A 15757-nucleotide genomic window follows, 5' to 3' on the forward strand; every position below is an offset into this window, starting at 1 on the left:
TTGATCACAGCTGGAACTACCTATGCAGCTCATGTGTATTGTTGCAATTGTTCGAGCTGTGTGCCTGGATAAAACTGAGTTGATTCACAGATACACGGCTTGCCCACACGGAGCTGTGTGATCACAGGAAGTGGAACAAAATATCTGTTGGCAGGTGATGAAGGCTCACTCAGAGGAACAAAAGTTTTAAACAACAAAACTTTAAATGACCGTTCCCACCATTGGTCCAGGACAGTTTCATTAGTTTTTTTTTTTTTCCCTGTTGGTTTTGCTTGTTACTTTTGTCAGTTTTAAGAGTTTTTAGGCAAAGCAAGTCAGCTTTATTTATATAGCACATTTGATAAATGATAAATGACTCGTACTTGTATAGCGCCCTTCTGAGCCAGAGGACTCCAAAGTGCTTTACACTACAGTGTATCATTCATTCATTCATACACACACTCAGAAGCTGGTGGTGAGCTGTCCTGGGGCACACCAACAGAGACGAGGTTTTCCAAGCACAGGCGCCACCAGCCCCTCTGACCATCGCCAGCAGGCAATGTGGGTTAAGTGTCTTGCTCAAGGACACAACAGCAGCATTCTCTGGCAGGAGCTGGGATCGAACCAGCAACCTTTCAAATGCTGGACAACTTGCTCTACCTCCAGAGCTATGATAAAAAGTTTGAAGGGGTACAGTATGCAGAAGGTGCAGCATAGAAAAAACATTATTTCAGAAGATGATGAATGCATGAAAGTTTGGAATTTTGATTTAAAGGTTACTAGAGTTGGGGCTGATTTGAGTTCATAAGGAAACTGATTCCATCTGTGTGCAACATAGTAGCTAAAAACAGCTCCACCCTGTTTGGTTCTGACCCGGGGTTCTACAAGATGATCTCAGAGTCCTGATGGGCATATACAGTATATACAGGATGGAGATCAGACATGTAATGTGGCCCCATGCCATTGAGTGATTTATAAACTAGTACAAGTACTTTGAAATGGATTCTGTAGTTTACTGGTAACCAGTGTAGAGATGTGAGAACAGGAGTTATGTGCTTGGTTCTGTTGATTCTTTTTGACACTTTAGCAGCAGCATTCTGAGGCCTAGTCCACACGTAGCCGGGTTTTTTAAAAAACGAATATCCGCCCCTCCAAAAACTTGCATCCACACCAAGCCTTGTTTAAAAAAAAAAACTCTGTCCACACGTACCCAGATAAATACGTTGTTAAGGACATGCCAGACCTGTAGGCGGCAGTACTTCCCCCGAATTGTGTCCAGTCAGCGTAACTTTTCGTCTTCCTGCTTCCGCAAGGAGCAGTAATTCCGCTTGCAAAAACAAACAAGCAAAAAGCGCTTGGACAATTGATAAAGCGAGCGCAGCTCTGAGGGCTTCCATGCTGTCTGCCAGTGTAAACACAGGTCGCACACGTGATGTCAGCATTTTTTGTCACGGAAAGTGACGTTGCGGACCTTAAAACTCCGGTTTTGTCTGTCCACACGCAGACACCCAAAACGGAGAAAACGCAGATCTTCACTTTGGCCGGAGTTTTTAAAAAGATCAGTTTTCGTGTGAAAAAACTCCATTTTTGTGTGGATGACAGGCCAAAACGTAGAAAAATATCTACGTTTTGGCAGATCCCCGGCTACGTGTGGACAGGGCCTGAATAAGCTGCAGATGCTTCCCAGTTTTTGGAGAAGACCACAATAGTCCAGCCTGCTGGAGATGAATGCATGAGGGAGTTTTGGTTACCAATGTGTGTGTGTTTTTTTTTTTACTTATAATGGAATTATTTTACGTGTTATTTGTTTCTTCAACTCTTTTATGAAGTGATGTCTATTTCTAAACAGGCAGATCACTGAGTTAGAAGATCTGACTGCCTGTTTATTTTGTATTTGTTTCGCTCCTCCTGGAGACTTGTTAAAAAGGCTTTGTAAATGTCCATTGCATGAAGTCTTTAGAAATAAACTGTGCATGCTTTATTGTGGTGTTTGTGAGTGCATTAAAAATAAGCTTACTTTCTCTAGAGGGTCTAATTACTCTTATTGCACACTGTTAGGTTACCTTAAACAAATTCATTTCACTTAAGCAAAAATAAATGCAACCACAGCTTTTACATGACTGTTGTGTATTATTGCATGAAGGAGGGGAGTAATTAATTTAAAAAAAGCAATCTTGAGGGAAGTTGTATTCAATAACAGCCAGCAAGCAAGTTAAAATTGTCTGTGGAAAACAAATGCAATAACACATAAAACTCATGCGTGAATAATTCAGGAGCAGAATGCATAAATAGTGAATTAAAGTTGATTTAATTACGTCTGTAAGAAAGCAGAGCTTGGTGTTAAACAAACACATGAAGCAGTTCAGCACCCGAGTGACGAGGCCTTGCAAAGAAGCCAAAAGCAGGTTTCTGTGGAGATCAAACAGAAGCAGCAGCAGCTAACCAGGGCCGTGCACGATGTGCTCAGCCTGTTTCTTTTTTACTGTTGCATAAACAATTGGAAGTCATTCTCTCACAAGAGTGCGTCCAACCTCGTTTCATAATAGGATTCTTACAGTGTTTACATTGTACTCTCATTTATATTGTTAGGTGAAGTTTACTTTGAAAAGAAGAAGACGGTGTATGCTCATAATGCAGCACAGTTTCTGTGAAAAGTTATGTCAAATTTATAGAGTATGATGTACAAATTTGATATTTGCTTTTCTAGATTTTTTCTCTGGTGCAGGAACCTGTTAGCACAGTTTATTTGTTTTCTGTAAGCAAATATTGGCATACAAATAACTTTATTTGCACATAAAGTCTGTGCAAGTTTACAGTGTTGCACCATTAACATATAGATGCACATCCATGAATTTCAAGGCAAAACTTGACCTTATCTCTTGTAGGTAAGAGGCCTCGGTAAGAGGATGCTAAACTGAGATGGATGCTGTAAGGATTGTGAACTGATTAAGTTATTGTCTGAACAATGAAAGGCAATACGGTGGACCCACAGTGTGATCTGTCTGCATGAGCTGAATGACTGAGTTCAGATGGAGGAATGGGGCATAGCATAAATTGAAATCAACAGAGTTCCATTTTCATTTGAATACCTTCAAAACCAGCAGAACAAAAGGACACCTTGTGCCTGGCTAGATCACTTTGTTGCTTTTACACCAGGGCTGGCTCTACCCTGCCCAGGTATGGTATGTATTCACTTCTGGGTAGCCTGTTGGTTTCCCAAAGGGTCCTTTTTTTCGACCCTCATCCCAAACGGGTTGCTTTGGGCTGAACTGACTCAACACACCCACTGCTGCCTGATTGGCCAGCTCAAATGAATAATTGCCATTGGGGGACCTCTGATTGGTAGGTGGAATAAGCCAGCGCGGACTTCCCGCATGTGTGATTCATTATCATTCTGGATACTGTGGAGTAAACATGTCCTCTGACTGAAGCTGTCTCTGTCTCTCTCACTAAAGCCTGAGTCATGCTCCTGCGTCTGCATCAGTGCGGAGACAGTGCGAGCCTGCTGGAGAGCCCTCGCAAGAAAGGACGGAGTCGAGCTCCCTTTTCTTAACATCCATCTGTCGAGACAGAGAACACAAGCTTGTGATTGGTCAGGGCACCGTTGTCGTCTACACCGCCGCCTCTGCACCCTCAAAAACATAAAGAGAGCTGAGGACAATTAGTGGCAGACACAGAGCAGCTTGGAGAATAGCTCGCTAAAAAACTCTAAAAATATGAACATTTAATTCCCCCGTGACTGGAGGAGTGAAAAGATGCACAGCAAGCATTTTATTTGTGGACGGAAATGACAGGAAACGTGGGTTTGAGGTGGCGAGCGCATGAAGAGGTGGAGGAGAATGAGAGACAAATTTGTCTGTGTTAAAAAGTCTCTTATATACAAAAAAACCACACAATATATACACACTATCTTGGACCGGATACATGACAGGATACCACAGAACAGCGCTACGCCCTCTGTTGTCCTGGCAGGGAATTGCTTTGCAACACTCCCCAGGAGATGGAGAAGTATGAGGGCAAAATGTCTCCATCCGTGCGTGCGTACTCTCCCTTTTGAGACACACACACAAACACACACACACACACACACACACACACAAACAATCAACACTGCTGAGGCTTGAGCTGCACAGCGCGAGGACAGACACAGCTGTCTGCATGTAATATCAGAGTCAGAGTCTCCAAAAGCAAGACTACGGCTGCCTTTGTTTAATTTAAGGGAGACACCATGGACTTCTCTGTGAATCTTTTGCCCTGCATGCGTGCTCTGAGATTTTCAAGTTCCAAGGAATGTGTCTGAACAAAATCCACCAGCGCAGAACCAACTCCACCCAGCCGGACCTGACCGAGCCAGTGTGAAAGTGACTTGTTAGTCCTGGGTTGGAACCATCGACATAAATATGCTGGACATCTACTTTCCATAGACTCCAATAATAAGTTTGTGTGCTAAAATGGGAGGTGGCCACCACCGCCATTTTGACCGTGTCACAGGTTTCGTCAAGCCCAGACAATTCCAAAAAAAGGAAGAGAGGTGGAGCTAAGGGTTGGGCTGTAAGGCTGGGATCAACTGACGACACCCGGTCGAACTAGCTACAAGCTAACCTGAAGCTAACCCAAAGCTAACGCGGAGGTGAGAGCCGAGCTAACGGATGTAGCCACCTAGCTACAACAGGAGCTAACTCTGTGGAACACCCATCGAACGCATGGCGTTCAGGTGGAGGTTTGCAGTGCTTTTTCATGAGAAGTACCTTTCTGTGAATAAAAAATATAAAATCGGTAAGTTTATAAGTTATTTCCGTAATGAAAATATATTTTGCTTTGAGCAAGTTTTCACTATTTTTCACGTACCGTATTTTCAGGACTATTAAGTCGCTCCTGAGTCGCACCAGCCATTAAATGTATAATGAAGAAGAAAAAAACATTTATGTCATATTTTGGGGGAAATTTTATTTTTCTTACAAAATCTGAGACAAAGCGTTTCACATTGCAAGACAAGTACCGGTAACAATAACCGAATAAAAAAGAATTCTCAAACAAAAACAAAACAAACAAAAATAAAAATACTCTCTTCCACACTGCCATTGCTGGTCCCAAGCCCAGATGAGACAAGAGGAAGGGAGAGAAGGTGATATTGTGGAGTCTAGGGTCCCAAAAATCAACAGGACTAAAGGCATGGATATGCATCTAAAATTAGAAAAAAACTGGATGACACATTTTGATGGTCCACTAAATTTATTTATTTTGAAAGTTTGACCTGATGATAGCGCTAAAGAAAAAGTCATGTCATCACTAATAATCAATAGTGTCCATCCACCTGTGGTCATTAATGCTGTTAGTAATTTAAATTGATTTGAATACAAACCTTTGGAGATACAGTGGAGGTGCACTGGGAGGAGTGTGTTGGTGGAGGAAAACGAAGCTGGTGGAGCAACGGGAGTAATTTAGGGGGCGGAGGCAAAACAGACCCCCCACCCCCATCTCACTGGACTTCTCCAAAAGCCTCTGTGTCATTGGGTGGGATTTGGTCATGTTTGCATTTACCAGCTGAAAGTGATTAATACATTATCCATAGCAAACCAATGTTCAAAAAACCAGTCAGACGATTTTAGCTTGGTGACATGGTACATTATCCTGCTCAAGTGAATGTATTAAAACATGGGTCCAAGGTGATGATAAAAGGATGGATGCATGCTTTTGTCTATGCTGTTTGCACCAAACTGACCCGACCATCTGAATGTCACGGCAGTAGAGATTCACCAGACGAGGAAATGTGTTTTCCTGTCTTCTATTGTCACGTTTTGCTGAGTCTGTGTGAATGATCAGTTTCCTGTTCTTAGCTCACAGGAGTGGTACCCAGAGTGGTCTTCTGCTGTTGCAGTCTTTCTGCTTTAAGGTTTTACATGTTGTGTCCTCAGAGAAGAGATTCAACAGTGCTGCTTGTAAAAACAGCTGTTGTTTTCCTGTCATTTGGAACCACTCAACCCTTTCTCCTCTGACCTCTGACATCAACAAAGCATTTTCATCCACACAACTGCTGCTCACTTTCTCCTTTTTGGGTCATTCTCTGTATACCAGTAGTTTCTGAAAGACTCAGAGCAGCTTGTCTGGAACCAGCAACCAAGGAAGAGACTGTTGCTGAACTATTTAAGTTTGTATGTGTGTTTCCTTAAATTCCAAGTTCATTCATTTTTAACACATTTACTGTGGTCTGTATAAATTAATGCATTATGTGTTGATCGCTGTGGGAAAAAGCTCACAAACTCCTGTTTCAGGAAGTAGACATTAGTTGGAGGAGAGAGGGAGCAGAAAACAACAAGGTTTGGAGTTTTACTTGTTTTTATTTCCTGATATTTGAACATCTTGCCTCTGATTGGCTAACAGCAGCTTGACTCTACCACCAACTCTGTTTGCTTTGCACTATTGATGTTTCATTTCCACAAACACAGCTATGTGACAACTGGGCCATCCTTGGAATGGAGTGGTTTCCATAGCAGCCTGAAAAGCAGAAAAATTATACATGTCTTCTAATCAGACTCCAGAAAAACATCAGACAAAGTCACTAGTTGCTTAATTTTAAAAAGAGCAGCTGGAGAAGAGGGGCTGCAGTGGCGCAGTGGTTAGCATTGTTGCTTTGCAGTAAGAAGGTCCTGGGTCCTGGCCTTTCTGCATGGAGTTTACATGCTCTCCCTGTGCATGCATGGGTTCTCTCCGGGTACTTCCTCCCACAGTCCAAAAACAAGACTGTCAATTAATTGGTCTGTCTGAATAATCCTTAGGTGTGAATGTGTGTTTGCCGGCAATCTGTCCAGGGCATACCCCGCCTGTTTGACTGCTGGAGATAGGCACCCCCGCGACTCTGCATGGACAAGCGGGCTCAGATAATGGATGGATTTATGGATGGATAACTGGTAAAGACTGGAACCTGAATCACAGTGACACATTACTATGTAGAAAACATGACTTGAATGCATCTGTGAGCCCAAATAAAAATGATTATAAATTATATCTACAATATAATCACTGGAATGTGTAAGATCATTTAATTTACAGAAATACTGCTTACATTCCTGTTTAAACACACACATACATCCCTTGTATTCTTTACATATTTACTGGTATTTATGCTCAAGGTAATACTGTCAGATTCTTCTACTGGCCAAGTCAAATTTGTAAAAACTATGTGTGGTTGTCATAAATCTTGCTCTATTCACATATGCAGTGCCCTCTGAGTCTCCTTCCAGGTAAAGATACAAAATATTGACTGTTCTCGTCTGGGCTTCGAGCCCCAGCCACCCCATTAAACCACAGCCACCACAGCACCTCCACCATCAATGTGCTGGCACAGCAATGAGGGAAGAGGGAAGCAAAAGGCGGGGGAGCAGAAACGGTGATGTACATATGAAAAATAAGTCTGTCAAAGAGGAAAAAGCAACAGTAAGCATAAAGAAGAAAATGTATCCATTCCCGTTAAATCAGAAAGACCTGAAGAAAAAAAAAACGTCAACAGGAACAACAAAAAAAGGATGTAAGAGGAGCTATCTGTGATCAAGAAAGAAAGAAAAATCATTCCAGCTTTTTGAATGGGAATGTGAAGAGTCCTGGCACAGAGGGTGTGACAAGACAGCTGATTGTGCAGTAAGTGGAAATTATACACCCCAGTCTGCGGTCTGCTGCTGAGTGACAAATAGTCTTCTTGGTTTACATTAGCCTATTTTACTATCTCTCAAACCCAGGATAGAAGAACCAAGCCGAAGCTGCGGCTGCACAGCCATTGTGGGAAAAACACAACGGAAACATGTTTGGTTTCTCATGAAAACCTTCTCAGTGCAGTAAATTTTAACTGCAGATGAGAGCTAGCAGCAGAGCCCGTTATATGTGCCTGGGATTCGTTTCCAACAGAAAATTAAAGGGGACAAAGGTACAACTTCTGCAGCATGCCAACTTATGGGGACAGCACAGAACACAAAGGAACCAGCTTGGTGCATGAAGCTGAATCAGGTATAAAAAAGGAGAATAAAACAGAAACTCTGTAAAGAGAGAGAATAGAGCTGCATTTACTGTATTTCCTTACACACTTTTAACTAACTGGCATAATTAACTGAAATCAACTGGAATGTTTACTGTGTGAAGTGCCTTGAGACGACTCTTGTTGTGATTTGGCGCTATATAAATGAACCGAACTGATAAGAACGGTGGCTTAATTACTGCATCAGAGCTTTTGTTTATGTTAAAGCTTTCATTTCATTCTTTAACTCAGAATTGGTTTATTTAGTTTCTCATATATACTGTATATGCACAAAATGTTTACATCACATGATTATTCAACTATTCATATTTATTTATTTATAGTCATTAATGACTATGCTTAGCCAATAGCCATCACCATAAGCAAAAAGTAAAATATGGAAACATTCAAACGATTGGAAAGGGCTTGAACAAAATAGGTACAAAATTATAACTAACAAACAACCCTAAATACCCCCCCTCCCCCACCCCACCCACCACCACCACCACCACACACACACACACACACACGTTGATGGTGCCTTCATGTGAGACCTGACCTCAGGTTTGACAACGTACGGCCATAAGAAATCAACTTCTTTTATAGGGCTGGAAATGCTTGCAGGAATGGACCCCACACATCTTCAAATGCGCCAAGAGTTTGTTTCAATGAGCATCTTACCTTTTAAACAAGACCTGACATCCTTCAGCCACCATACACATGAGAGCGTGAGAGAGGAGTGGTTTATTTCCATTAGAGTAAGATAGCATGGTGGGCCAGAAGCAGAGCAAATGATAAATGGTGTTTTTTAGGAGCATCAGAATTTTACAAGAAGAGCCACAATTGGATTTGGTGCAAGTCTAACCTTTAGGACTGGCAAATGACTGACCAGTGAACGACTGATTGTTTTGTAAAGTGCCGTGGGGGGTTCCCAAATTCTAGAAGGTGCTATATCATATACTGGCCATTTACCATACCAAAGACTTTGAAAAAATGTGACCCAATGCCTCCCTGCTTAACACTCAGCATTAAGGGGTTGGATAAACCACCAAATGTTTCATGAGTGCAGCTGTGTCTGCAGCTCACCGCTCCCCCAGGGGACAGGTCAAATGCGGAGAACAAAATTTGCACACACATCAGTGTCTGTGACAACTTTGGGACTTTAACTTTAGCTTTAGCATGATTCGCATCACCCGTGGGTGATGGCCAAAGAGAAATGCAAAATCCTCACTGCATCTGCAAATTCGGGTATGTTTTTTAATGGTTAAACCTGTTGCAAAAATGTACCAATGCAGTGTCAATCTAACTAAATATTTGTACATTTAAACATACTTTATAGTCACTATCAAGTGCAACCTAGTAAGATGTGAAGACGCGTGTTAATAATGGCTTCTTTGCGTTGATATGAAGTATTGTTTGTGCGCGTCCCCTGAAATTAATGCAATGTGTTTGAACTTCAACACATGAGTAACCAGACGGCAGAGTTGACGAAATGAGCAAGACACTCTCTCCATGGTCGCTTTGTCTCTGGTTTAGACGTTTTTCATAGTATCTACGATGCCACTGCTGTCTTTTTGTCTGCTGTGATCTCAAAATTAACCAGCTACTGGTCTCTTCTATTGATGCGATGTTTGTTTTGGTTGTACCCCAGAAACCTGGCTCTCTATCCGGCCTGAGTTCTCTACGGTGCCCCCTAGTAGAATCCTCCTGTACTACATTCTGTGCAGTGCCGTGCAGTAGAAAGTATATGAACAAAGGCCTGCTACCTGCATCAACACGGGGTTCATCAGAAACAGGAAATATACATTTGCTGTTAAACCTAATGATTTTTTTGTGTTGTCACAATGATGAGTTAATGTGGTGTTTGTAAGCTTTACTTTCTTGTATTTAGCGTGTTTTCAGTTTGTGTAATCCTAACCCTTGCCTCTGTCATTGTACCCCAGGGCAGCTGTGGCTACATCGTAGCTCATCACCATCAGTGTGTGAATGTGTGTGTGAATGAATGAATGATATACTGTAGTGTAAAGCGCTTTGGAGTCCTTACTCTGAGAGGTGCTATACAAGTGCGGGTCATTATCATTTAACCCTAACCCACCATCCAAACTCTTAAATGCTCCATTGGTTCTTCAGTTGAATGTCAGATTCTCCTCTTGTGAATGTTGTTTCCTGGTCCTGTTTCCACACCTTGTTGTGTTTTATGGTTTATGTTTAGTTTGACATGTTTATTCTAAGAAATTCTTTTGATTGTACCTACTTGTCTTAAGCCCTGCTGTCTTAATGTGAATTTGGTAGTTTGACTCAGGATTTACCCATTGACCCCTGAATAGTCATCGTCTCCCTTTGACCTTGGATTGGATCAAATGGGAGTAGACAATGAAATAATGAATGAATGAATGAATGAATGAATGAATGAACGAATGAATGAATGAATGAATGAATGAATGAATGAATGAATGAATGAATGAATGAATGATGAATGGATGGATGGATGGATGGATGGATGGATGGATGGATGGATGGATGGATGGATACCTTTCACACATTTCTATATATTTTTATTTCCAATACAATAAGGTCACAGTCACAGAAAACAAAGTGTGTGGTTTTGGTGACAATAAAAAACACATCTAATGATAAGTGATATTCAAAAGATCATCATCTTTGTGACTTTTGTGAGATCTTGGCTCAAAATGAAAATGAATTCTGAATATGGAAATATTGTGACAATGCATTTGGACCCCTGAGTGCAGATCAAAATACTATTAGCTTTAAGGCTGGTTTGACTCTACAGCAAGAGCATCTGCTAATATGATACCCTGTGACACTAAATGTTATCTTACCACTTGACAGCTGACACTGCCTGGTTCGTTTTTTCACTGAAAATGTCAGCAGGATCTTTCCACCTGTTTCCTTTCGATATAGTGGAACTTTTTTATTTATTTAAAGGAACACACTAATCCTAGCTGATGACCGTTTGTATCATTTTTACAGCTACCATTACAGTGTACAGATCCTGATTTAAAACACACATGTACTCTAGGGCAGGGAAGAAGGTGTTTAATAATATACTTTAGTCACTTCACCATAATTTATATCTTGCCTTATACTGTATATATATATATATATATATATATATATATATATATATATATATATATATATATATATTCCATCCATTTTCTATATCCGCTTATCCACGCAGGGTTGTGGGGGGCTGGTGCCTTTTATCCAGCACTCTTCGGGCAAGCGGGCAGGGTACACCCTGGACAGATTGCCAGTTCATCCCAGGACAACACAAAGACACACAGGACAAACAACCATGCACACACACACTCACATTTAAGAACTATTTAGACAGACCAATCAACCTAATATATTTTTGGACCATGGGAGGAAGTCGAAGTACCCAGAGAGAACCCATGCATGTACAGGGAGAACATGCAAACTCCATGCAGAAAGAACCCTGGCCAAGATTTGAACCCAGAACATTCTTGCTGCAAGGCTACGTGCTGACCACTGCACAACTCTGCAGCCCAACGTGAGGTCAAAAATAGTAAAAATGGTATTTGCCCAGTTCAAAATAAAGGTTATATACATGGTAATACTGTTCTTGTTATTTCAAAGAAGCAGTAAAGTGTTGGTCTGCTGGGATAGTTGTCTTAAGAATAAGGTATCCATGTAGCTTAGGCTGATTTAAAAATAATAAAATAAAAAAAATACACACACATACACACACACACACACACACACACAAGTAATGTGTCTATAGTTATATTGTGATGTCTTAGTAAATATTGTATTTGGTGAAAGATAAACTTTATTGTATTTATCCTAGTGGATCTATAGTTAAACGGATAAACTAGTATTAGCACATCCAACGTCAAGGAAAGCAAAAAGTTATTATCAGGAGAGGGAGAATGTTTTAGTGGTTAGCAGCAGTGTGCTAGACGATGGCCCCCTCCATGAGTCCACCACAGCTCAGCAGAACGTCGTTGTAGCTTCTTCTGGGGAGAAAAACACTTACAGAGAAAATAAAGTTAACAGCTGAAATTGCAGAAAATAGTACAGTTAAAGAGCAGATTGTTGAAGAAAGCAGTAGAGTGTGAGAAATGGTCAGTGTATCCTCCAGCAGGCTAAGCCTATAGCAGCATAACTACAGAGATAACTCTGGATAATCTATCCTATTTAGATGGAGGCATGTTGGAGTCAGGGCAAGGGAGAGCATATATGTTAATTTTTTTGTAATTATCTATTATTTCACTGATTGGTTGTTTTAACATTGCTTTTCGACTATTCCATTCAAAATGCCCCACAACCCCAAAAATATGGCTTTTAACTTAATTTCATGCGGCGTCATATTGCACCACATCGGATTGGACAGATGTGAAAACAAAAGTCAACGCTACATCTGCCAATAATGTTGATAATGATTCATTAGTGCTTCTAATTTAGATTTACTCCTCATTACAGCGTGATCTGTTGAGTTTATACTGAATTAATGAACAAAGAAGTGATCTCAGGCACAGACTCATGCTGTCCTTGTTAGAAACTAAGTGCTTCAAACAAGCTTTTTTTTTTCTTCCAATCTTAACATTTTGACTCATCAGAGCAGGAGAAGCACCGGTGGGACCAATAACACTAATGGTGGCTAAAGTACAAACTGTTCCAGTAACCCAGCCGACAGATGAATGCAACTCACCCAAATACAACCCAACCACCATTAGTTATTAATCCCACCTGTGATTTTCCCTTCTACATACCTAAATGCCTGCAATGAAAAATACCTTTAATGCTCCACTGAAGCAAAACATCTGCTGCTGAGATCATGTTAATAACTGGTCTCTGTGCATGAGGCTACTTGGCTTTTTACAAATGAGAATTTTAGCCCCCCCAAAAAAAAAATATATATATATATATATATATATATATATATATATATATATATCAATGACTATGTGCCTCTAAGGTTCTTAAAAAGAACTCTGGCTATGAGGACGTTTATGCCCTAATAAGCCACAAGTTTTCTGTTGTACCAAATTATGTTGTTAGAAACACACAAAATATTGCTTTTTATTTATAAATCTATAATATTTAGTAAATTTTTTGACATACGTAGGACTCCATGTTTCTTGCACGCAATGCACTCTGGGGGCGATGACGTACATTGGTTGCACTTGGAAGAATAGCTATTGACGCTAGTGTTTGTTTACGTGCTCACCATATTAATAATTAACTCATTCACTGCCAGCCGTTTCCTGATCACTAACTGCCTTCGCTGCCAGCGTTTCTCACCGTTTTTACTGTTTTTTAAGAGTCACAGAACGTTGCGCGCTAGCATGATGTCGATGCCAAAACAACCAAAACAAAGAGGAGACTCACCTCTTACATCAGGAAGAAGCCGCGTGTTTCGAGCTTTATCCGTTCTTTCATGATCCGTAGTCGAATTGTGATCGGCAGACGCTTTTCCGGTTCGCGCCTCACTTTTTTTACAGGAACGGCCCAAAATGATCTCCTAACACATGGATGTGTTGCTTCCTGATCATGTGATCTGTGACGTATGCGGATGAAGATCAGCTTCAGGGCTGAGATGTTTGTTCTCAGCGCGGTGTCATGATTCTAAGAGACTCTGGAGCGAACACACCCGGACACAGGAGAAAGTTTAACAGTTTTATTGAAAAGTTCAGCGGGTTCTCAAAATGGTGGAGGAACTCTGGACGGGTTTGCAGAGGCGGTTCTGAAGGGGAAACAGAAGGTGAGTCGAGGAGCAAGGAGACTGTTCTGATAAAAGAATTGAAGGGGGTGAGCTTACTGGTCTGCGTGGCGAGGAGTGTTTGGAGAGGAGGTGAGGTCCAGTGTGGGAGTGTGGCAGGCTGAGGTTGAGATTTTGCTGGAGGCTCGAGGGTGGACAGGCAGGTGGAGAAGAGGAGGATCCAACAGGGCGTGGATGAAAAAGGCTGAAGCACCGCAGCCAGGAGGAGCACTGGGTGAAGCAGACACCACGGTTCAGGGAAGACGCTGGGAGATCCTGGGAACTCAGAAGGTCGGGACGACTGCGAGACAAAACATTACTTGTGAGAGAAACACTGGGAAGCGCAAGGAAACACAGAGCTGACCTGATTACCAAGCTGTGTGGCTTAATCATCTGGCATCTGCTTTCCTCCTCCGCCCAGCTTTAAGTGCTCCACCTTAATTGCCTCTGATCAATGGCACCTGGTGCGGCCTGCCTGTCACACCTGAGGAGAAGAGGTGAGGAACCACACACACACACACACACACACACACACACACACACACACACACACACAGAACCTCACAGTACCCCCCCCCTCAACGGACGCCACCCGGCGGCCGACCCCGAGAGGTCGAGGCAACAGACCGCTCAAAGTCACGGATGAGGGACGGATCCAGGATAGCAGAACGAGGAACCCAGGAGCGTTCCTCAGGACCATAACCCAGCCAGTCGACCAAGTATTGGCGACCACGTCCCCGAGGTCGGACGTCCAGGATCCGGGACACAGAGAAGGCGGGATGGCCATCAACAACCCGGGCGGGCGGAGGGGGATCGGCAGGAGGGAACAGGGGGCTCGAGGATACCGGTCTGATCTGGGAAACATGAAAAACTGGGTGAACACGAAGGTGGCTAGGGAGTCTCAGACGGACAGCTGAAGGACTGATGATAGCAGCAATAGGGAAAGGGCCCAGAAACCGGGGAGACAATTTCCTGGGAGCGCCCTTGAGCGGGAAATGCTGGGATGACAGCCAGACCTCCTGCCCAACGGAGTATGTGGGGGCTGAAATGCGACGCCGGTCAGCATACCTCTTGTTTTGGGCTGAGGTGCGCTGCAGGGCGGACCGAGTATGGTTCCAAACTCGTTTGCAGGCCATCATGTGAGAACGGACAGAGGGAGTGATGGAATCGGGGAAGGTGCCAGGAAGGAGAGGTGGTTGATACCCGAGTGAGGCCTCAAATGGAGACAGACCTGAGGCGGCAGAGACGTGAGTATTGTGAGAGTACTCAACCCAAGGAAGGTGGAGGCTCCATGATGTAGGGTTATCGGCACAGAGGCAACGGAGGGTGTCCTCGACTTCCTGGTTGAGCCTCTCACATTGGCCGTTCGTCTGGGGATGAAAGCCAGAAGACAAACAGGGTTCAGCCCCAATGGAGCGACAGAAGTCCTTCCACACTTTGGCGATGAATTGGGGTCCGCGGTCTGAAAGGATCTCAGATGGGATGCCATGTAGTCGGACCACGTGGAGAAACAAAAGTCGAGCGGTAGTAGCAGCTGAGGGTAGTTTGGACAGCGGGACCAGGTGACATGCCTTAGAAAAACGATCTACTATAGTGAGGACGACTGACTTGCCTTTGGAGATGGGGAGACCTGTTACAAAATCCAGCGCGATGTGGGACCATGGTCGGGCTGGAACTGGAAGAGGCTGCAGGAGCCCAGCAGGTGGACGGTGAGAGTTCTTACTACGAATGCAAGTAGTGCAGGCAGTAACATAGCTCGTGACATCCTTATTCAGGCCAGGCCACCAGAAGTAACGGCGAACAAAGGCTATGGTACGACTCACCCCTGGGTGGCAGGAGAACCTGGAGCAGTGCGACCACCGGATGACCTGGGACCGGACACTTGCGGGGACATAGAGTCGGTTAGGGGGACCCCCACCCGGGTCTGGTTCAGTCTCCTGGGCCTTGTGGATCTGTCTCTCAATGTCCCAGGTGAGACTGCCCACCAAACATGTGGCCGGTAAGATGGGTTCTGGGGCTTCAGA

This window comes from Nothobranchius furzeri, chromosome 3 (genome assembly GCF_043380555.1).
Source record: "Nothobranchius furzeri strain GRZ-AD chromosome 3, NfurGRZ-RIMD1, whole genome shotgun sequence".
NCBI lineage: Eukaryota > Metazoa > Chordata > Actinopteri > Cyprinodontiformes > Nothobranchiidae > Nothobranchius > Nothobranchius furzeri.